This window comes from Panthera pardus, unplaced genomic scaffold, assembly GCF_024362965.1.
Source record: "Panthera pardus isolate Hobbes unplaced genomic scaffold, ASM2436296v1 HiC_scaffold_8, whole genome shotgun sequence".
Classification (NCBI taxonomy): Eukaryota; Metazoa; Chordata; class Mammalia; order Carnivora; family Felidae; genus Panthera; species Panthera pardus.
Window position 1 is genome coordinate 129,848,432 of NW_026527013.1, and position 22,704 is coordinate 129,871,135.

Sequence of the window (22,704 nt, forward strand, 5' to 3'; positions counted from 1 at the left end):
TCCCCCCTGGCTCTCCAGGTCTGAATTAATTGCTCCTCTACACATTCCCACAAAATCCTATGCTTCCTCTGCTATAGCATTTATCACACTTGACTTTCTCATCTTTACTTCCAATTGGCTGTGAGTTCTTCGAGGGCAGGGACTCTTGTTCCCTGCCAAACTTCAGTGTTTGATTGCCAATACAGTTTTATGGAAGAAATTAATAAATTATTTCCAATAATGTATTATTAATAACAATTTTTAAGTAATTATTTTGGTAAGCTAACCTCATAATTTCCCATCCATGTAGACTATCTGCTTTGTATTCAGAATATGATGGATGTTGTGGAGGCATGGATGAAGGGAAAGGCATTACCTAACCACTTGTAACAAATTAGGTGTGTGTGTGTGTTGTGTCTGTGTGCATGGGGAAATATGTTCATGTGTCTGACTACCCTCTCTCTCATCTGATAGCTTTACTTGGCAGTTGGAAGATATTTATTGAGGAAGTATTTCTTTTTAAATTATGTATATTTATGTATGTGTATGTTTATGTACACTGAACTTCAAGAGGTGGATTTTTTTGGTATTTTTTTCTTCCAGAAATCATAGCACAACACTCATGGCTAAAGGCAGTAAAGGTGGGTAAGAAGGATCAAGTAATTTTTCACAACCAAATTCAACTATAGGACATCAACATTATTTTTCCAGTTAAAAGCTTACTTTGAGGAAGTTTTTAGCTTGTTTTTCCTTAAAAGCAATGTTTTTATCCCAAGCTCCATGGTGTCCTTAAGGATTCCCTAGAGGCATGAGGGCCAAAGGGAGCAAACACAAAGTGACCAAAACTCTGAGCTCCGATTCCCTTCTTTAGTCATAGTTACTCTGCTTCTATCTGTTTGGTTTTTTTAATAATAGAATTCCAAAAAAGATTTTCTTTGAAGGGTTCACTACATTAAAAAATAAGAAGAAAAAAAAGGTTAAAAACCACCAACTTAAAGGATTAGAGGTGGACTAAGGCTCAAACTATATAATTAGAGCACTAACATTTTTCATATTTCTTGTTTAAATTCACCTCTGTCGGGTTTATAGGCCCTTATTTGTGATAAAATGAGAAATATCATTGGAATGCAGATATCCAGGTAGAGTAAAAACAACATGGGTTTGGGGAAGTGTATTTATTCTCTGATGCAGCAATAAGATTATTTATCTTATAATGTTTAATGGCATTATTTGTGTACCAATCTTCAAGTTAATGATTCATAACAAAGAACACCAAAATAATATAACTGAACAACAGAAAAGCCCACTGGAAATGCCAGCTGCAGCTATGTTTTATATATATTACATGAATACCCCACCTCACTTTAATAATCTCTTAGTAAAAAGATCACCTTAAATGAGAAAATTCACCAAACTCACACATAAGTGGCAATTTTAACTATTTGGCCAATAAAGAAAAAAATTGAGAACAGGGTAACTGCAACCAAGGGGCTCCATATCCCAACATTCAGAAGACCAATGGGAACACCCCAGTAGGGAGAATTCGACCTGCTGGTGAACTCAGCAGTGATAAGCAGAAATGGGAGTCTCAAAACAGAAACCTTCAGCCGTCCTCTGCACAACTGCTGGAATTGTGGAATGGTATTCCACTGCAAGTCAGGTAAACATCTGAAAACAACTTCTAGCTCCGTAACTTCCTAAGTTAGGTGAATCCGAAATCTTTACAATTGAACACATATAATTATTCCTAAGATCTACTGAGTTGAGAAGGAATCAACCTAATTTTCATCTCTTCTGGGAAACCTTACATGAGAACTCTAAGCCCCGGCACTGTCTTCCACTCCCAAACTCCTCTGACATGTACTAGACACACCCTCATTTGGCACCCAGTATTATTAGTTATCTTTGTATAGATATGTCCATTCTCCCCATCTATGCTCAAAGCCCCTAAAGAGTAAGTACCATGGCTTACTCCTCTCTCCTAAAAGTCTTAGAATTTTGTGAAGCATTTGCAAGCGCTAAGCAAGTGTGTCTTGACTGTCTGCTTAATTTTATTTTTTTTATTTTTTTAACGTTTATGTATTTTTTTAAATTTTCTTTAATGTTTATTTATTTTTGAGAGAGAGAAAGAGAGTGAGTGCCAGCGGGTAAGGGGCAGAGAGAGAGAGAGGAAGACACAGAATCCAAAGCAGGCTCCAGGCTCTGAGCTGTCAGCATAGAGCCTGACACGGGGCTTGAACTCATGGACTGCGAGATCATGACCTGAGCTGAAATCGGACACTTAACCAACTGAGCCACCCAGGCGCCCCCAACGTTTATTTATTTTTGAGGCAGAGACAGAGTGTGAGTGAGGAAGGGACAGAGACAGAGGGAGACACAGAATCCGAAGCAGGCTTCAGGCTCTGAGCTGTCAGCACAGAGGACAACACAGGGCTCGAACTCACAAACTGGGAGATCATGACCTGAGCCAAAGTTGGACGCTTAACCGACTGAGCCACAAGATAACACACCCACCCAGGCACCCCTTTAATTTTTTTTTTTTTTTTAATATTTACTTTTAAAAAAAGACAGGGTGTGAGTGGGGGAGGGGCAGAGACAGACAGTGACAGAATCTGAAGCAGGCTCCAGGCTCTGAGCTGCCAGCACAGAGCCCCACGTAGGGCTCAGACTGACGAACGGTGAGATCATGACCCGAGTGGAAGTAGGATGCTCAACCGACACTTAACCCCTACTTAACTTTAGATGTGGTTTATATTGCCACCTACTTATAATGTTGATGGAGAGACAGTTTGGTATGACTGTGTCAGGCACTCCGTTCCTTTAAATACCAGTCAGGAGCATAAGAAAGAAACTGGATGGCCTGAGCAGGCTGTTTGGAGAGCCACCCAATCTATCTGATATAGCACCTCCCTGCACCTGTCATTCCCAAAGAACCAAAGGACCCATCTAATTCTAGAGCTAAATCTTTACTTCCCTTCCCATGCTCAGCACCAAAGGAGAAATCAAAAAACTTGGATTCAAGTCCTAGCTATGCCAATGACCCAGCAATTCATTTCATCTGTTTGAGTGGACTACCTGTAAGGTTCTTTGCTTCAACTATCTGTGATTCTGAGTCTAACTTCAGGCCTTTACCTTCCATATCAGAAATCCATAGAATAGCCCCTTCTCCCCACTCCTAAAATTACCTGTCTTTCAATATATATCCCATCATCATCATCACTGCACCTGTGCTCAAAGACCACTTCTGGCTTCTGCTGCAAGGTTACCATGCTCATGAAATCATGTTCACTTGCCTGGTCTTTATACATGTGCTCATTTAACAAACACACATCACATAGCTGGTTGGGTAGTACAAGATAACACACACACTTGGGGAAACTTCTAATATATTCCTGCTGTCAGCAGCAAAGATAAATATAACCCTACTTACAAATAAGTGCCAGTAACAATAAACAAAATTATTTTCATATAGGTCACCAAATAGGTTGTTGTCAACTTAATCAACAGCTTGGTGGCCCTGAGAACAATTCCCTGATCCTTCCAATTTTGTAAGAAACTTATTTTTATTGATACATCAACAGCAAATGATATTAGGGAGCATCACAATGGTTGTTATGGTAAATGGCTCAGAAAGAAAATTTAGTAACAATTTTGATGGATTTTAGGGAGTATATGAGCTAGATAAAAATATATGAGCCATATAGAAATTCAAAGCAATTTAAATTAATATCTACCAGTTTTGAATAATGAAGAAGTTTTTCAGAACCTAATATATCTTTGTTCTGAAAAAAGGCTAGACATATCACCTAAAGACCTTCCCCTTTCCCTAGCCAAGTAATTTGTTATCCAATTAATTACAAAGAAAGGTGGCAACCTCACCTCTTCATGAGTCTAGCCAAATGAATCATTTGTGTCTAGCCATAATAAAATCACAGATGAAAGTTCAGTTTTAGTAGTGAGACAGACATAACAGAATCCCCTAGGCAATATTTAAGATGTTATTTTTCCTTGGCCAAAATTATACCAACATTTTGCTATATTAGGTGTTAACTTCAGTACAAACATTAGATAGTCATATAAAAATTTTTGACTAACAGTACAGTGAGGTTTTCTTCCATTTTTAATAAGGATAGAGTGATGGGCAGACACTCTCAAAATCAGTCAGATATACTCTTTCACAAATTATTATCAAATCTGTAAACTCTGAAAGAAGCATTAATTGGAAACAGAAAGAAAAACTGTAAAACAATTTTATTGTGAAACCAATGAAATAAAAATTTCATTCTAGTAAAGAATATTCACTTGCATTATCTAAAATATTGTATTGCTATATCAATGATACTAATATAAAAATTTTCGTTATTCTGTTTTGTTACCTCGATTAATCTCTTACATTCACCTACTCTTATCCCATATTGAAAGATATCAACTAATGTTCACAGTATTTGAGTAACCTTCCTAAGGTCACACAGACAGTAAGTAGCAGAGCTGAATCCAGATTATGTGCCCCCATGGCCTGTGCATTTAAGCACTGTGTTCCCCACCTCCCACTTAGTCACCACTCCCAGTAAATATTCATCACTCCCAATAAACATAACATGAGTTATTGATTTCATAGCTGCTACCACAGCAATCAGATGCAACTTTTATGAGGAGTGTTCTGAATACACAATTAGTTCAATCCACTATGTAAAAGGTAAATGCTCAAGTCTCGTTAATTTCTAATAAATTTTCAAATGCAGAAGGGGTATAAAAGGAAGAAAAGTACAAATCTATATATACAACATCAATTAAGAGAAAAATATCGCTGGAGTTGTCTTTGGACTTAAGCACCGAAAACATTTATTATCCTGCTATCCTTTCAGCCCCTCTGTATTGGCTCTTAGAACTTCATATTTCACTGTTGAAACACAGGAAAGCTGGAAGATACGTGCATTTCAAAACATCGTGCCCTTTTGCAACTTCCCTTCTACATTTATTACCTGGATCTTTAAACACTCAACTAGGAGCTAAACCAATTCAACTGTATGTGTAAAATGTAAAACTGGAAATGCCAGAAAATCAACATGACCTTTAAAATGTAACATTTTCCACAATCATTTAGTTAATAGTAGAAAGACATTTTATAGTATTTAAAGCATAATCTTCATGTGTAATATTTTCAGCAAACATAAAAGCAAATACAGAACAAAGTACTTAAAAATCAACCACATTTTTTAAACAAAAATTGCAATTAATTTTAAGCTACCACTTGTTTGCAGTAGTTACTTTACCTGTTAAACATTCATAACCATATTGGTGTGCTCCATTTGTCAAATACAAAGCTGATGCAACCATCACCACCCAAGCCCAGTCACCTCCTACGACTGGTAGGGCCTACCACTATGACTAATTCTCCCCCAACTTAGCCCTATTAGTTAGCTTGAGAACTAAAATATGTGTCAGACAAAGGCCAAGATGAGCCCTCTCTCTAAGTCAACAGGACCACCTTGATTAATTCCAAGGCACTGATCGCAACATGTTTTCTAACCAACAGACTCCTCAAAGATACTTAAAGAAAGATAATAATTAGGTAGTCGATATTACCATAAAATTAAATTTTATATAAGAGCAAATGTAGTCTTCTATCTTCAGATCCAATCATGTATTTGTTAAAAGTAAAAGATATGCAAATAAATGCTAATGGGATGGCAAATTTTCCCCAAGAGAAAATCACACTTCAGATAAATCACCACTCTTACAATTTTAATTCCATAATCAAGTAGCAATCCTTGAGAATGTAACTTTCCCCTTTGACTACTTTGATTAAGTATTTTCAGTAGAAGCTGATCAGAAAATAGTTTTTCTTAGATTTTTTTTTTTTTCCACTGCACGGTTCCTAGCAGATTAAAATTAGCAAGACAGATGAAGTCAGAATCCACATCATCTCCATTTATTGCCTTTAACAGCTGAAAATTAGGAAGAAAAAGAGATCGAAGAAACAAACAGAACAATCTAATGCCTGGCTAAAGGACAAATTCTACCTTTAAAATTGCGCACGGTTCCTATCAACTCTATGAATTCACTTCTTTAATGAAAAGAGTGAAAGAGCAAGGTTATAGCTTGCAGAGACAAAATAGTGACATATCAGCCAAGCAACTAAATTAGGTATCTCACCTGTCACGGAGAAAATCAATAAGGCCCAGTGAATTTATATTGTACACTGCTTTATTTAGGGAAAAACTTTGAAATACAACATCTTCAGCTCTTTGTGTACTAAACATATTCTGCTCCATTGGCTGGAAGAAATCTAAGAAAAGATGGCCTCTGTGGCACACGGCAAACAGGACTCTGCCTTAGTGCAACACAGAAGCAGAACAAGATGAAAGAAAAGCAGCTGGGAAGGGGAGTTTTCCATTCAACATACGTAAAAATAATCAGGGAAAGGAATGTAAGTGGCTACCCTAAGAAGAAAATAGGTAGAATCGGCTTGGGTGGAAACAAAACACCAGCAGGATTGAGGAAGCCCTCAAAGTAGTTTACACCCCAAACAAATCAAGAGTGACACAAACTTAGGCAGGAAAAATGTGGCTCAATAGTCAAAGACATGCAGAGTCTGACCTGATTCTTTTCCAGCATCATCTTCTCTTTTATGATGGTACCCTTCACATTCCCTCCCTATGCCTTTACTTGTTCTACTCTTTCAGCCTAGGTTTCTTTCCACCCTCTCCACACACTTAATGCTGCAGTCTCCTAATACAAGCTCAAAACTCACTCATATTTTATCAAGTCACAGGCAATCTCCAATCTGTTAGCTATGCCCCATCCTATGGCACCCAAAGCTTTGTTTACACCTCATTTTGGACACTTAGATTATATTCTGTATCAGTCATTTATTTACGTATTCATCTTCCCCACCACTATACCTAAGGGTGATTTTTTGGGGGGAGGGGGTATATTTTTTTAACTGTGGCAAAATACACATGACATAAAATTTACCACATTAACCATTTTTAAATGCACAGTTCAATAGTGATACGTATACTCACATTGTTGTGCAACCAATCTCCAGAACTCTTCTCTTGCAAAACTGAAACTCTGTATCCATTAAACAACTCCTTATTCCTCCCTACCCCCTACCCCTGGTAACCAGTACCTGCTTTCTTTATGAATTTGACTACTCTAGGGACCTCACATAAATGGAATTTGTCTTGTGACTGGCTTATTTCACTTAGCAAATGACCTCAAGGATCATCCATGTTGCAGCATATATCAGAATTTCCTTCCTTTTTAAGGCTGAATAATGTCCTACTACATGTGTATTCCACATTTTGTTTACCAATTCATCCAGCTGTGGATACATGGGTTGCTTCCACCTTTTGAGTACTGTGATTAATGCTGCTATGAAAATGGGTCTTAGAAACTTTTCAATTATTATTTTTTTAAGCTTTCTTTATTCTTGAGACAGCACACAGGAGTTGGGGATGGGCAAAGAGGGGGACAGAGGATTCAAAATTGGCTCTGCACTGACAGCAGCGTGACTGACATGGGGCTCGAACTCAAAAAGCATGAGATCATGACTTGGGCGGAAGCTGGACGCTTAACCGACTGAGCTCCCCAAGCGTCCGCCATTTTACATTAAGAGTGCATAGCATTATAATTTCCCCACATCCTCACCAATACTTGTTACTATTTTTTTTAATAGTAGCTACCCTAATGAGTATGAGTTAATAGTATCTCATCATGGTTTTCATTTGCATTTTTCTAATGATTAGTAATACTGAGCACCTTTTCATGTTCTTATCAGTCATTTGTATATCTTTGTTGGAGAAATGTCTATTCATGTCCTTTGTTCATCTTTTAATTATTTGTTTTTTGTTGTTGAATTATAGGATTTTTTATAGACTCTGGATATTAACCCCTTATCAGATATATGATCCAGAGGGATTTTTTAAATTCACTTTTCTATTCCCTAACTTTCCATAATGGATTATATGTAATACAGAAATATACTTTGAGTTGAATGTGTTTCTTCCATTAAAAAAATTTTTTTGTATAATACAAAATTCAAAATATCCAAAAGGTAGTATACAATAGAAAATAAGACACCCTCTCATCCCTGCTCTCCAGCCACTCCCCAGAGGCATTTTATATTTTTTAATTATTCCCTCCAGAGATATTCTGTACATATACAAGAAACTATATATCTTAATTTAGTCTCCTCCAAAATATTAACCTACTAATGCCCACTGTTCTGCATCTTTTTTTGACTTAATAATTATTCCATTTCAGTATATATCAACTGCCTTATTCATTTTAACTACTACACATTCTACTATACGTACCATAATCTATTTATCCAATTCCCTAAGAATGGGCACTTAAGTTGTTTCTAATTCCTGCCAACAATACCCTTAAATATATTTCATCCAAGTACAAGATCTGCAGAATAAATCCTAATAAGGAATCAAATGATATGTGTGTTTTAAGTTTTGTTAACTATTTCTAAATTGGTCTCAATGAAAACTGCAAAAATCCATACTCCCATTAGCAATGATGAATCTGCCTATTTCCCTATACCCTCAATAACACATTGTGTTTTCAAACTTTGTTTCTTTGCCAATCTGACAGACTACTAAATCTAATATTTAGGTCATTCACAATCTAACCTCAATCTACATGTTCCATGGCCTTTTACTGTAGACAAATAGTTTCTCATTGGTTCTAAATTAAAGAACAAAGGTACTTCCCAAATGTCTTTGTTCAAACCCTATCGGTTATTTTGAATGGTTAAGATGATCTTTCTGCTCTCCCTGCAAATACAAAAGACAACATTGATTCAACAACTATTTAGTAAGAGTCTACTATGTTGCATAAAAGTAACTGAATTTTGTGCAATGGAAGATCATAGTAGGGAAGGTCAACCTAGAATGGAGAGCGGCCTCTATAACTTTAAGCTATACAGGCATACCTCGTTTTATTGCACTACTCCTTATTGTGCTTCGCAGATCATGCTTTGTGTGTTTGTCTGTTTTTTTACAGATTGAAGTTTGTAGCAACCTTGTATCAAGCAAGTGTCTTAGTGCCATTTTTTCAATAGCATTTGCTCACTTCATGTCTCAGTGTCACATTTTGGTAACTCTCACAATATTTCAAACTTTTTCATTATTATTATACTCGCTACAGTGATCTGTGATCAGTGATCTTTGATGTTACTATTGTTAATTGTTTTGGAGCACGACAAACCATGCCCATAAAAGATGGTGAACTTAATCAGTAAGTGTGTGTGTTCTGACTGCACATGTGGTGGAAACAGAACTATGTCATGTCTTCAGCCATAGAATACACTTTGAAGACAAAAAAAGAACTTTAAATTAGTACAGATACAAAAAGATGAGATTGCAAGATAATAAGGATGTTAATAAAGGACGTGACTATTAGAGTTTTATCGTGAACTAAACAACATCAAGCATTCTCAAACTCGGAAGTGTAGAGTTTTCTGTAACTATAATGCATTAGTATGTCGCTGACCATTCCTCTAAGTATTTTAAACTAGATGGACACTTTGAAACTAGAATTATATTTAATGTATCACTTGCGTCAACATTTCAACTTCACAAGACTGTTTGCATTCTCTTCCCCCCCAAAAATCTTTCTACCTAACTATGCCTTGCCCTACTGGCTTCAATCATCTACCATCTTCAATGGTAGATGTTTTCCTACCATAAACATCTAATAATGTGTCTCTGACTACATACAGAGGGTGGCAATATAATTCGTGCTGTTGAAGGGAGAACTAACATCTCAAGCTAACAACTAGGAAATAAATGTGATTAGGAGCACACAAGCTGAATATCACAAAGTGTATACCTTTCACAATAAGATACAAGGAGCCTTAATAAACAAGACATATTCAGAAGAAAAAAAATGCATTTTTTCTTGGACACAGCTAAATAATACATCTTTTCTGTAGTATTACCTTCTTAACCCCAATTATTACTGCCCTTTATTACTTGTCTGCAAAACCAAAAAAAAAATAAAATAAAAAAAAAATAAATTAAAAAGTTAAATGTAATAACCCGGTATGACTCATTAACCAAATAATTCCTCACATTTCTTAAAATTTTTTTTAAGTTTATTTATTTTGAGAGAGAAAAGACAGTGCGAGTGGGGGAGGGGCAGAGAGAGAGAGGGAGACTGAGAGTCCCAAACAGGCTCTGAACTGTCAGTGCACAGCCAATGTGGGGCTTGAACTCATGAAACCACTAGATCATGACCTGAGCCTAAACCAAGAGCCAGATGCTTAACAAACTGAGCCACTCAGACTCACATTTCTTTATGAATTAAAATTTACATAGGATTCTAACAAACAGCTTGGCTAGTACTCAAAAATAACCATGTGAGCTCCATTTTTCCAAAAAAACGAAATGAAGTTCAGAGACGAAAAGTTCATGTTCGCATAGTTGATAGTAGAGCTAGCACTTGAATAAAACCTCATAAACTCGTTCCATCTTTTCACCATACATCACCACTTTAAAGTATAGAAATTTATATTTACTATTTTTTTAAGTTTTAAAATACAGGTTTTAATGAAATGTTTAGAATATTAACATCATGCACACGTCTCACACAATCTTCATCTGAAACTTAAACTATTACTGTCATAACTCATGTGTTCAGACTACAGTACTTCTCTTACACGAGAAAGAGATTCATAAAAAAGCTAATTAGTTTATGAAGTGCCTCAAACTCCTTCATAATGATACTAAATAGTTATTATTTAACAGAACTAAATAATAATTACTTAGTATTTAAATGTGACACTAATAAAACTCTCATTAAATAAGCTCTTGGAAAAATACCAAAATGCTTTGTAAATTATCTGCTACACCAGGCAAAGTAAAATTTAAGGAAATAAGCTACATACTGTATGATTCCAACTATATGACATTCTGGAAAAGGCAAAACTATGGAGACAGTAAAAAGATCTACGATTGTCAGGGGCTGAGAGAAGGATGAATAGGTAGAATACAGTGGACTTTGAGGGCAGTGAAACTACTGTATGATACTACAATGGTGGACACGTTATCACGGATTTGTTCAAATGCACAATAGAATGTACAATACAAAGAGTGAACCCTAATGCAAACTATGGACTTTAGGTGATAATGCTACATCAGTGCAGGTTCATCAGTTGTAATAAATGTATCATTCTGGTAAGTAATGTTGATAATGGGAGAAGCTACGCATGTGTGGGGGTGGGGGTATATGGGAAATATCCGTACCTTCCCCTGAATTTTGCTGTGAACCTAAAACTGCTCTAAAAAAAATAAAATCTATTTTAAAAAATTAACACAAATTATCTGTGGCAACTCTAATCTTTTCCTACCAAGTGTTGCTCTACAGGTCCACTATTACCTACTTAGCAAAGAACACCTTTGATTACCATCAACCCTAACCTTTAGTTGAACTCTTCTTTACAGACTCAGTGCCCCTCACAATGCCCACTGCCCTTTGTAGCCCACTCATCCTCAAACATGACATCAGTTGACTAAGCCCAAAGACAGGCAGAAAATTTGGTACAGACAACAGACAGAGAAGGCAGGTAATGGAGAAGGAAGTGAAGAATACCTAAAGAGAGAAATCAGCAGGAAAATCCACCAGACAGAGCAGAAAGCAGAAAAGAATCCTGAGATGCTTTGAATTTATTGGTCTACATAATGTGAAAAATGCATAAAATTAAATTTTCCTAAAATGTAAAATATGCTATTACAAACATTTCCCTTCTTTAAAAAAAAAAAAAAAGTCTTTGCTGTACATGATTCTAAAACCAGAACACCTAAACTTGATAATGTGTTTACAATGTGTCCTCCAGCTACAAGCAAGATGATTTTTCAAAGGCTGACCATAAATGCTACAAACATTTTTCAAAAGAAAGATATATACAAATGCATGTGTCAAAGTGTCATGACAAAGACCTACCTCTAGGAATAAATTTTTGGATAAAATGGCAAAGATAAAATTTTTATGATTTATCACATGGAAGAAAGACATTATCTTGTGGGCATTCTTAATCTAAGTCAAAAATATGCTATGAGTTACCAAACTAAGCAGGAGTTCAATGAGATTCTGAAACAGTCATACACGAATGACTGTGTGTATGTTGGGGGGCGGGCGAGGGGGTGCTTGCTTGCTTTGGTCAGCATTGAGAACAGGCTAAGCACCTGGCAGACCCGAACATCTGAGGCATTTAGGAGAGGCTAAGGGCTAGAGTGGCAAATCAAAGACCCATCAGACAGGATTAAAGATGGCTCTGGCAGGAGCCACCACCATCATCAATACCACCTGAGCAAATAATGACCCTCGGCATCTGAAATTTCAGGAGAGGCGTAAAGACTGGAGTTTTGCCAGTGATCCCATTCAGTTCAGTTAATAGCAATTAAACACCACTGAAGTACCCGGCATTAAGTTAAAGGTGCCAGAAGACAATGAAGACTAAGATGTAGCCCCTACTTTAAAAGTTTCCAGTCCAACATAGGGTAAGACAAGTCCACAAATGACTATAATCCAGGCAAAACAGAGCAAATTCCAAAAGACAGATATAAAAATGAGCATCAGACATTCAGAGATTTCATCAAGGAGGTAGACTATCTAGGAGAAAACCTACCTAGGTGACTGACAGGTTCTTGCTATGGTTACTTTTCTTGCTCACGATTTTCTCCCATCAGATGTACTACTTTTACACTAGAAGATGTGAAAAAGTTGGAAAATGTATCTATTGCTTTAATGGTTTATAAAGGATTTTCCATAAAGTCTTCATTGAAATTCAAAGCTATGCTGTGCTGGGTAGAGGTGGTTATCTTGTCAGACAGCCAACCCCCCAAGATGGTCCCCAATGATGCATGCCTCATACACTGTGTACTCTCACTCTGAATCAGGGCTGGCCCATGAGACCAATCAGACATCAAAATGATGGTGTGTGACTTCCAAGGATAGGTTATAAAAGGCTCTACAGATTGCACATTGGTCTCCTGTATGTCACTCTGGGGAAGCCAGCTCCTATGGTGTGAGGGCAGCTGAATGGTCAGGCCCTTATGGAGAGGAATCAAATCGCCAACACCAACTTGCCAGCCATGTGAGTAGGCATTTTGGAAGTGAACCTTTTAGCCTCAGGCATGCCCTCTAATAACTGCACCTCTAGCTGGTATCTGACAGCAACCTCATGAGACCCTGAGCCAGAACCACCCAAATTGCTGACCCACAGAAACCATGATTTAATAAATGATTATTGTTGTTTTCAGCCACTGAGCTTTTGATATGTTACAAAGCAACCAGAGAGCTAACGCATCCCAATTTTACATGTGATGCTCAGAGAAACTAACCTAGCTACTACCATTTAGGAGTGGGCAGGGAAACCTGATCTAGAACCCAATCTGAGGCTTTAGGTTCAGTTTCCTTTCCATTAAATAATACTACTTCTCAAGTAAAATATGTTAGAATACCATAGGATGATCATTCTTATGTGATTATAGGACCAACACTAATATACCAGGCATCCCACAGTAAAAAAAAAAAAAAAAAAAAAGACACAGTTACATGTCCCTCTGTACATAACAGACATGATGGGACCTATAATATAATTGACTACATGGTGCTCCATGGTACTTTGTGGAGTTTTTACTGTCTTCTGGAAGATTTCTATATTTTAATGTATAGATTTTAAAAATGAAAACCTATTTAGAGCATTTTAATACTCAACAATCACATTACTAACATTGAGAATTTTTATACACTTTATAATCTTTGTCACAATAAACATTTGTATAATTTTAAATAGAATTAATGTGTCAGATGAGAAATGCTCAACTGCTGACTGTTTCTTTAAGGATTTATATTTTTGCTTTAGGTCTTCAACATTTTAGCATTATGCAAATACAGTAAAATATAGCATCAAAATGCTCATGATGGTGAAATCTTACATTCCAATCTGTAAAATGTTACTATCTTGCAGGGCAAGGTGGCAAGCTCTTAGCCAGTCTTATCCTAGAGAAAGTCAACAGAATATTTCATTGTCAAAACCACATCTACACGTAATGTCCCTTTATACAATCACCTCTTTTGACCCACACAATCTTACAAGGTAGGACTGTTTACTGCCATCTCCATTTTCCAAAGGATGATGGGCTTAGAGAAGTCTAAATAACTTAACTAAGGACACATGCTATTAAAAAGAATCACAGGGGCACCAGGGTGGCTGAGTTGGCTGGGGGTCCAACTCTTGGGTTTGGCTCAGGTCACCATCTTCACACTTTGTGGGTTTGAGCCCCCCATTGGGCTCTGTGCTGACAGTGTAGAGTCTGCTTGGGATTCTCTCTCTCTCCCTCTCTCTGCACCTCCCCTGCTTGCTTGCTCGCTCTCTCTCTCTCAAAATAAATAAACATTAAAAAACAAATAAAAGAATCACAAAAATCTGACCTATTACTTTTTAGCTCCAACTCCAAGACTTTTCTGCTGCACCATATCTTAGCTCAGTCATTCTCTACCCTGGCTGCATTAGAACATCTGGGGGCATTTTGAAAAATATCAATACCTGGACATAATTCCAAGAGATTCTGATTTAATTGCTCTGGTCTGTTTTAGTCATCTAGAATATAATAAACGAGTTGTAGTAAATTCATAGAAAGTTTGTACTAGAAAAGGAAAAACTGTGGATATCTCTATATGTCAGCTGAAACATCTTTATCCTCAAAAGTTCCCTGAAAGACACAGACATCTTGCAGTAAACCAAACAGAACAAGGAGGAAGAAGAGATGAAAAACTGAAACCCATTCCGCCACTATCATGGGACCACCAAGGAGTATTTTATTCCCTTGATCCCACTCCTCGAACCTCAGCATCCTATAACTTCACTCCACTGCAAGTTCTAGCTCACGTGTCACCTTGAGATTTCACCTGTGCAAAGTCTTGTGGCTAACACAAAAGAAAGAAGTCCATTGTTTTACATCCATCTTGCCTTGGACCTCTATAACAGCACATATTGCATAAGGCATTTATTTACACATCCATTTCTCTCACTGACCTGAGAAGTCCTTAAGGGCAGGATTCCTATCTCATTCATCCTTCCCATCCTATGTAGCCTTCCATATTATACAGCCTTGAAGACAGCAGATATTAATAAATGTTTGCTAAATCAAATGATTTTTTTTTATGTTTGGCATGGTTAATTCCCCCTTAGCTTCCTAGTACACACTCTGTTGACATTTTTCAGTTTTTAATAAAAGAAAGGGGACTTCCCCCCCCCCCCACAGTTGGATTAGGTCAGAGAATGATGTAAGTGAAAAAAGGCCAGATGCAGTGAAAGCAAGTTATCAGTGGAACTTTGGACAAGGGAAAAAAAAGGGTAAATAGGATATTCAAGAGTGGGGGTCAGGTATGCATTTTTTGTTTGTTTGTTTATTTGTTTTAAAGGGAAGATTAGGCAAAGACAGCGACAACCTGATTTTCATTCACTAGAAAGCATAACAAAGAACCGTGATTACAGGCAATTATATTTTCAACACTTCCCTGTCTGTGGGGCCCCTTCCTCTCAATATACATACATGCTGTCTCTCCCCTCAAAAAAAGAAGCCTGCCACACTGAGTTTCATCTTTGGACACATATTAGAGCTTTGAAAATTCTGGACTGCAGACCAGTGAAGTCAGAATCTCTGAGAAAGGGCCCAGGCATACTTACTCTCTCTTCACTTCCTCCTCTCCTATTCACTCCTTTTGCCCACGCGGTGTACTTTCTGCCCCCACCAAACCAACGGAGCCATTGATTCTACTTTACAATCCTCATCATGCTTGATGATTCATAGCATTACAGTTTTAATTGGGTTCTACTTCTTGAAACTCTGCAAGTTGGCCTGAAAAGTTTTGCTTTCTCTTTTCCCCCAGCTTCTCTGGCCACTCCCCTTCTGTCTTGGTGTGTACCCAAAAATTCAGTATTCTCCAAAACTTACCTTGAGCCCTTTTCTCTTTCTATGCAGTTCCTCTAAGCACTTCTGTCCTTACCCATGCCTTCAACTACTCTCCACATAGTAAGCACTCAGAAATCTGCCTCTGCATGCAGCCTCCACATCTCTTGTGACACTCCAGGACCGTATATCCAATGGCCTCCTAGACAGTCCCAACTCGCCAAGGACATGTCCAGCAAGCTCCTTAATCACTCGTCCCAGCCTGAACTCAACAGCTGCCCCCAGCCCAGAGCTGCTTCCTCTTCTCCCTACCCTCTCACCAGTCAGAAATCTGGCAGCTACTCCAGCACCCTCACTCTCCCCTTTCTGTTACATTCAAACAGTCATGAAGACGAACCAATTTCCCCTCCTTCTAAATATTTTTCCTAAACTTCTAAGTTTACTTCTAAGTTTCCCCACTACTTCCAGCCTTGTCCCAGCTCTCGAGTGGCCATTATCCATACTAATACACTGTCTGCTCAGGTCTCCAGTCTTGCCACATCCCCACCCAGCACCTCACTCCACCCCCAATCGACCCGGCACTTTGCTTTCAAGGTGACCTTTCATGTCGCTCACAATGCCGCACGTGGCATAGAAAGTATGCCCTGACCTAGCTATCCAGTTTCATCTCCTTTCACTCCTGACTTTGCCCTAATGTAACTGACCTATATATAGTTCCATGAACACAACATGCCCTCGTAATGCCATACAACTATTCAGGCTATGAGCCCCACGTGGAAATGCTCTCTCCTGCTTGTCAACCTGCCCACTTCTACTCCGCTTTCAAGGTTCAGTTCAAAACACAACCACTGCTAAAATCTTCCCGTGACATTTCCATCAGGGATCAAGAGCTCCTGCTAGCCTTCCTTTGCACTTATACCTCTGTTATGGCAAATAGTACACAATATTTGAACTGTTGGCCAAGATGTCTACTGTCCTACTAAACTATAAGATCCTTGACCAAGGACAGTGACTTCATCTTTATAGCCTCAGCACTAGTTCAATGCACAATAGCATATAGTTTAAAAAAAAAAAAAAATGGTTAATGACAGGACAAGAAGATCAACTGGATTTCAAGTATAGAAAAAGTCCAGATCGGGGGTTCCTGGGTGGCTCAGTTGGTTAAGCATCTGACTTCAGCTCAGGTCATGATCTTATGGTTCGTGGATTCAAGCCCTGCATCGGGCTCTGTGTTGACAATGCAGAGCCTAGAGCCAGCCTGTTTCTCTGCCCCTCCCCTGCTCACACTTTGTCTCTCTTTCAAAAATAAATAAACATTAAAAGAAAAAAAGAAAAAGAAAATTTTTAAATTTTTAAACCAAAGAAAAAGACCAGATCTTTACAAAGTACAGACATCTATTATTAAGTCCCACCCATTAAAAAAAAAAAAAAAAAAATAGAAATACATGATTATTCAGGTAATAGCGAGGTAATGAAAGAAAGAAAGAAAGAAAGAAAGAAAGAAAGAAAGAAAGAAAGAAAGAAAAAAGAAAGAAAGAAACTATCATTGGACTAAGCATCAATAAGGAGGTAAGAATCTCCAACGGAGCAGCTGACAAAAGATCAACAGAAAGGCCAGAGATAAAGGTGGTTCTTTCTACGAGTCAAGTAATTCATCAACCTAAATCCATGGACTGAGCAAAAATTGGCACCTTCCTCTGTGAGTTCACCACTCCTCCCTTTTGTTATTCTCCATAGCCTTTTCTCAGCCCCCACTACTAAATTCCAGATTCCAGGGGTAATGTCTCTCTGCTGGAGCCACAAATCCTGCCAGTGGATTATTCTGAGATCTAAGGTGGGGGTTAGGGGGCTGATAACCTTTGTTCTTGTGGCCAAGACCGAGAGGGAAGAAATGAAACTACTATTTACTGATGGCTAATTTTGAACCAGATATTGTGCTACTTTACAAATGCTCACTAAATCTCACAATAATCATGAGCAATTATTCCATTTTACAGATAAAGAATTTATCTTTATACAGATAAAGAATCCAAGATCACAGCTAAGCAATCACAGAGCCTACTTGAAAACCCATAAGTAATAGCATCTAGAGTATTTCTATATTCCTGACTGCCTCAAAATGAGGGATGTGGTTCCGCTATTCTAGGCTGGAACTCAAAATATATTATTCTCCAAAACCCTATTATAAATGTTGGCTAGAGTCTGTAGTACCACTGATACATAATGGGCATATAATGAGTTAAAATAGCTTTTTGGGGTCCTGATCTGGAAATCTAAAGTCTATTTGTTATTTGATTTCTGTAAGTACACCGTTCAACACTGCAAACAAAAATGGACTTGGAAATGAATTTCTGAAATACAAGAATATGTTTTTCCACAAAAAAATCACCAAGGATAGAAACTATTTTACCTCGTTAACTTGTAAGAGCAACGACACCAGAAGACACCTGTGGGAAGTGTGCTTTTCTGACCAGGTGCCCATTTAGCGTGTGCTGTCATTTGAATAAAACAGCACACTAAACCCTACAGACCAGAGCTGATGATACAATGTCACCAACTAGAGCTGATAGGCCTCTAATCTACTGACAAAATGTACTCCTTAGCAAAGTGAAGCCAGATGTCTGGTGTAAAATCTGATGTCTGTGGACTTGTCTTTCTTGGCTTCCAGAGCTGTATTAGATACACTAAATACACAGCTTAACTGTATATTAAACCCACAACTTGGCAAAATCATGACAGTTTGGACATGTAGCATCAGTATTTTTATTGTAATTCTTATAAACCAAAGACATTTCTGAAATAGAAGTCCTAAATTTAAGCACTCAGCTAAATGCGGTGGTATGTCTTTCCCACGTTAGGAACAGTGTCAGAGCTTTATAAACACATTTATAGAAACCCTTTCCCATCATTTTTCAAGCTGACACTCTATAGGCATAGCTGTGGAATGATTTCATAGGGGGAATTCAAGCCACATCAGGGGTCAGTCCTTGTCCCAGAAATTCTAGGATCAGATATAACAAGTCGTGACTGTGAAAATGCAAACATCCACCTTCAGGAAAGTGAAATACGAGATACCTTACTTCAATAGCAAAGATCATGAAGAATGTGATGAGTGACCAGATAAAAAAGGAGGGAAGTTAACAGTTAGTATCTATATGCCAGACGCTGTTTTTTTACACATTTTTAAATATACTCATTGTTCTGTTTTGACAGGTGAGACGTTAGGGAGCAAAGTTTTAACTGGTCCAAAGTCACAGAGCTTATGAGATAAGAGCCAGGACTCAAGCCAATGTCTAAAAGAATCTAAAAGCCATGCCACTTCTACAGGAGGATTGGCCTGGTACACAGACAAGAACATAGAGGTAGAAGGCCAAATAGTAACATATAATCATGAAACAAATAGTTGAAGAAATAGACACAAATTGTTGAGAAGGTTCATCTAAGAGTAGGCTCTTAAGAGACTTGCTTTCCATCTTTCATATCCCTGCAAGATTCATTTTTAACCTTATGTAACCAGAAAAAGTCATCTTCAATAAAAAATGAGGTTAAATATACCAGAAACTCATACAGGTGACCAGCCTAGTACTTACTTTCTTAAGTGAATCCCCCATAACACTCTCCATATTTTCTCACCTTACATTATCTTTATGCAACAATTCAAACCATTATCCTCATGTAATTTTTATACTGGTACAATACACTTATTACACTGGAAAATGACTATAACACTGTAACAGCACTCCAACCAGTCTTAAGGGTTAACTTGCCTCAAGCTTATGCCCTTTGTGCTTGCTGATCTAAGTCCATTGGTCTGTAGCCAAACTAACCTACTTTCCTGGAGATTTGCAAACCGCTGGCCTTGAGGAGTGAAGAACCAAACTTTCCCAGAAGATAACACCTAATCACATTAGAAAACAGCTGCCACCGATGACAACGAGCCTCTTCAGGGTCATGTCGACACACAACTAACCGCCTGGGCGCCAGCTTCTCCTGAATGTGGCAATCAGGAGAATGCCCCCTCTCCCCATTCTTCACGCCTTCCCCTTAAAAACTCTCCAGCTGCACCTGGACTGGGAAGATGGTCTTTGAGACATTAGTCCACCATCCTCCCAGGTTGCCGGCTTCCTCAATAAAGCAATCTTTCCTTTGCCACCATCACCTGTCTCTCAAGTATTGATTTTCAAGCAGTCAGCAGCCTAACCTGAGTTCAGAACTGATTCTCTGTCCAGTAACAACACTATTCTAAAAAAGGACACAAATCACCACGTCAGTAATCCTTGAAAATTTACCACTGAACGTGCTAGAAGGCAGAAAAATAGCACTGTCCACCCGCAACACTGTATAGACTAAGCTCAATAGTATAGGGAAGGTCTTTACAGTAACACTTAACTATTCTGAAAATCCACAGAAAACTGATGAAAGGCCTGCCCCAAATGGCCATCTCCAACACAGGCTCATCATTCTTACCATCCAACTTATACATCAGTGCTCGGTCGTTTGGTAGGAAAAGATAATAAATAAATATCTACTGCGCTAATGAATGAACCCATCCATAAACAACTATTTTCTAGTTTTTCGTACATTATGTATATGGCTATCTGAGCCATATACACAGACAAGTAAGACGGCAGGTTAAGGGTACAGGCAGCCAGGGCCAAGTTGCCACAGAAAGCAATTCTGGCTCTCCTGTGTAAGTATCCAGAATGGTTTGCTACATTCTTGCTTGGGGCTAACCTGAATTTTAACTAACTGAAAACACTTGTTTACATGGGACACATAGGATGCATAAGGCATTCCCAATGTTCTGAGAGGAGCTGTGTTTCATTCCAGTAAGAAGGTAGAAGGATGGCAAGTGATGGAAGATTTGCACAAAAGAACCAGTGTAAGACACCACACTGAAAATCACAGCAAACCTCCGAGGGTTTCAGTGTGTGTTTGGCCACTTTTCAGAAGGGAAGAGAGTATTTGTGAAGGGGTATCAAAGTCAAGGAAAAATGGCCCTGCCTGGTAATTTCACCCCCACGCAAAAATCGAAAATCAAAAACAAAAACAAAACCTTCCTCTATGAGCTTGAGAGAAGATCCCAAAAGAATTTCAACAGTTATGATATTGTTATTTTTACCCTTTGGCGTTCTAAATAATTTTTACAGAAGTCTCTTAAAAAAAAAAAAAAATCTGTGGGTGGGTCCCTGTCAGTAATCAAGCAGGGCCATGATTGTTTAATGACTACAGTCTGGGGGATTAATCAAAGGTAGCTTAGAGAGCGCCATGGTGGGGAGGCAGACAACTGCAAGACCAACGTTCCAAAGACGGGAAGGGTAACGACAGAAAGCTGTCGGGTCAAGTAGCTAAAAGGGATCTATGCCAAGCTGTCAAGTTCCCAGCCAGCTCTACAGGCTCTAGGCCTGAGAAAACTTTCGGGCTTGGAGTCTGTGAGCCTTGAAGGTGGGCCTCGGTTTCCTGATGATAACGGTAGAATTTGGCCCCCACATCCCCCAGGGGCAGTTGTGGCTCTCGATTTTTGTCTCCCTTGCTCTTTCTTACAGAGTCCTAGCTCCTTCCACCCCTGATCATTCCTTACTTACCCTTTCTCCCGTTCTTCCTCGGTGAGAAGGGGTAAGTGGTTATTTTGTGCCCTCGCCCAATTTGGCCAAAACCCTAAAAGTAAAAATGACAGAGACAGGTGCTTTAAAATCCTGATGTTGAAGCCTCAGGAACTCCCACCACCTGCCCAACACTTCAAGGCGCAGGGCAGCGCGTCCCCACAGCGCTCCCTCACTTCCAGGGCTTGGAGCCGGAGTTGTCCCCTCTGGGGGGCGGGGGGGGGGGGGGCGGGGGTGACAAGGAGCGGGCGCGATCTAGGGGTGCCCACTTGGCGGGGAGGACCTAGCCGCCTCCCGGCTACGTGTCGCCGTCGTTAGGCGCCGAGGAGCCACCATAGTTAGCCGAAAGGGTAGGCGACTGTGCCGGCCGCCGCGCGGGGCCTTAGATAAACACGCGCACGTACACATGCTCGCGACCCCACAGGACTCGCGGCCGAGCAGCTCTCAGCCTCCCAGCAATTCCCTCCCCGCCTGCAGCCGACTCCTCCGGAAAGGGCCCAAGGCCGGGGGACCACCAGGGGTCGGCGGCTGCGCGCCCGCCCACCCCCGCCAGCCTCACAGAACCCCCCGAACCGCCACCGCGCTCCCGCCCTCCGCACCCGCTGCGCAGCTCAGCCCAGGGGAAGTCCCCGCGCTGGCCCCGCCCCCCACCGGCGGCAAGCTCCGCCCCCATCCCCTGCGCGCGGGAGCTGCGCGAAGCTCCGCCCCCCGCGGAAAACCGGTGCCGCCTCCTCCCCCTCCCACCGCCCCCCGGCAGCGCCAGGCTGGGTTAGGCCCAAATCCCGGTATGGATCTGCAACGGATTAAAAAATAACACTCATTCAGCAAGCAATAACTGAGCACTTACTCGAAGTTCTGCACCGTACTAATGGCAGAGAGGACGACAGAGAGCTGAAACTCTATGAAACTGTGTCTTCAGCACCCCCCCCTTTTTTATAGGTCAGGAAACGGAGACCCCAGCAGCGGCTTGGAGTGCACAGCTACAGTGGCAAAGAGCCTTTTGAGTGCTCCCCCTCTGGACTCCCGTTATTGCGTTTCTTCTACTAAAGTGCACACAGGGAAACTATTTCTAGGCAAGCCAAAAGGAATAATCCAAAACAGGTGGTTTACTTTGGGAAAGCTGGAATTTCATTCCTAAGCGTTTGTCTTCAACTTACAGGGTTATGACAACCCACAAAGAAAGTGGA

General features: G+C 39.5%; 1 protein-coding gene across 9 annotated transcripts in view; it reads right to left on the reverse strand.

Annotated features, from left to right (window-relative positions):
* IMMP2L (inner mitochondrial membrane peptidase subunit 2) overlaps positions 1-22,385 on the reverse strand; it is an 882,864-nt gene extending 860,479 nt beyond the window's left edge. For 5 of the 9 annotated variants that reach the window (XM_053898369.1, XM_019418100.2, XM_053898371.1 and 2 more), the window contains exons 1-2: positions 22,117-22,172; positions 21,500-21,572 (exon numbers count right to left, since the gene is read on the reverse strand). The gene's annotated coding sequence lies outside the window, so the exon portion shown is untranslated. Of the gene's footprint in view, positions 1-15,691; positions 15,856-15,959; positions 16,079-21,499; positions 21,573-21,921; positions 22,083-22,116; positions 22,173-22,364 lie in introns of those variants that run through there. The other 4 variants (XM_019418102.2, XM_019418097.2, XM_019418105.2 and 1 more) reach the window with 4 other exon arrangements.
* Between the last annotated feature and the right edge of the window lie 319 nt (positions 22,386-22,704).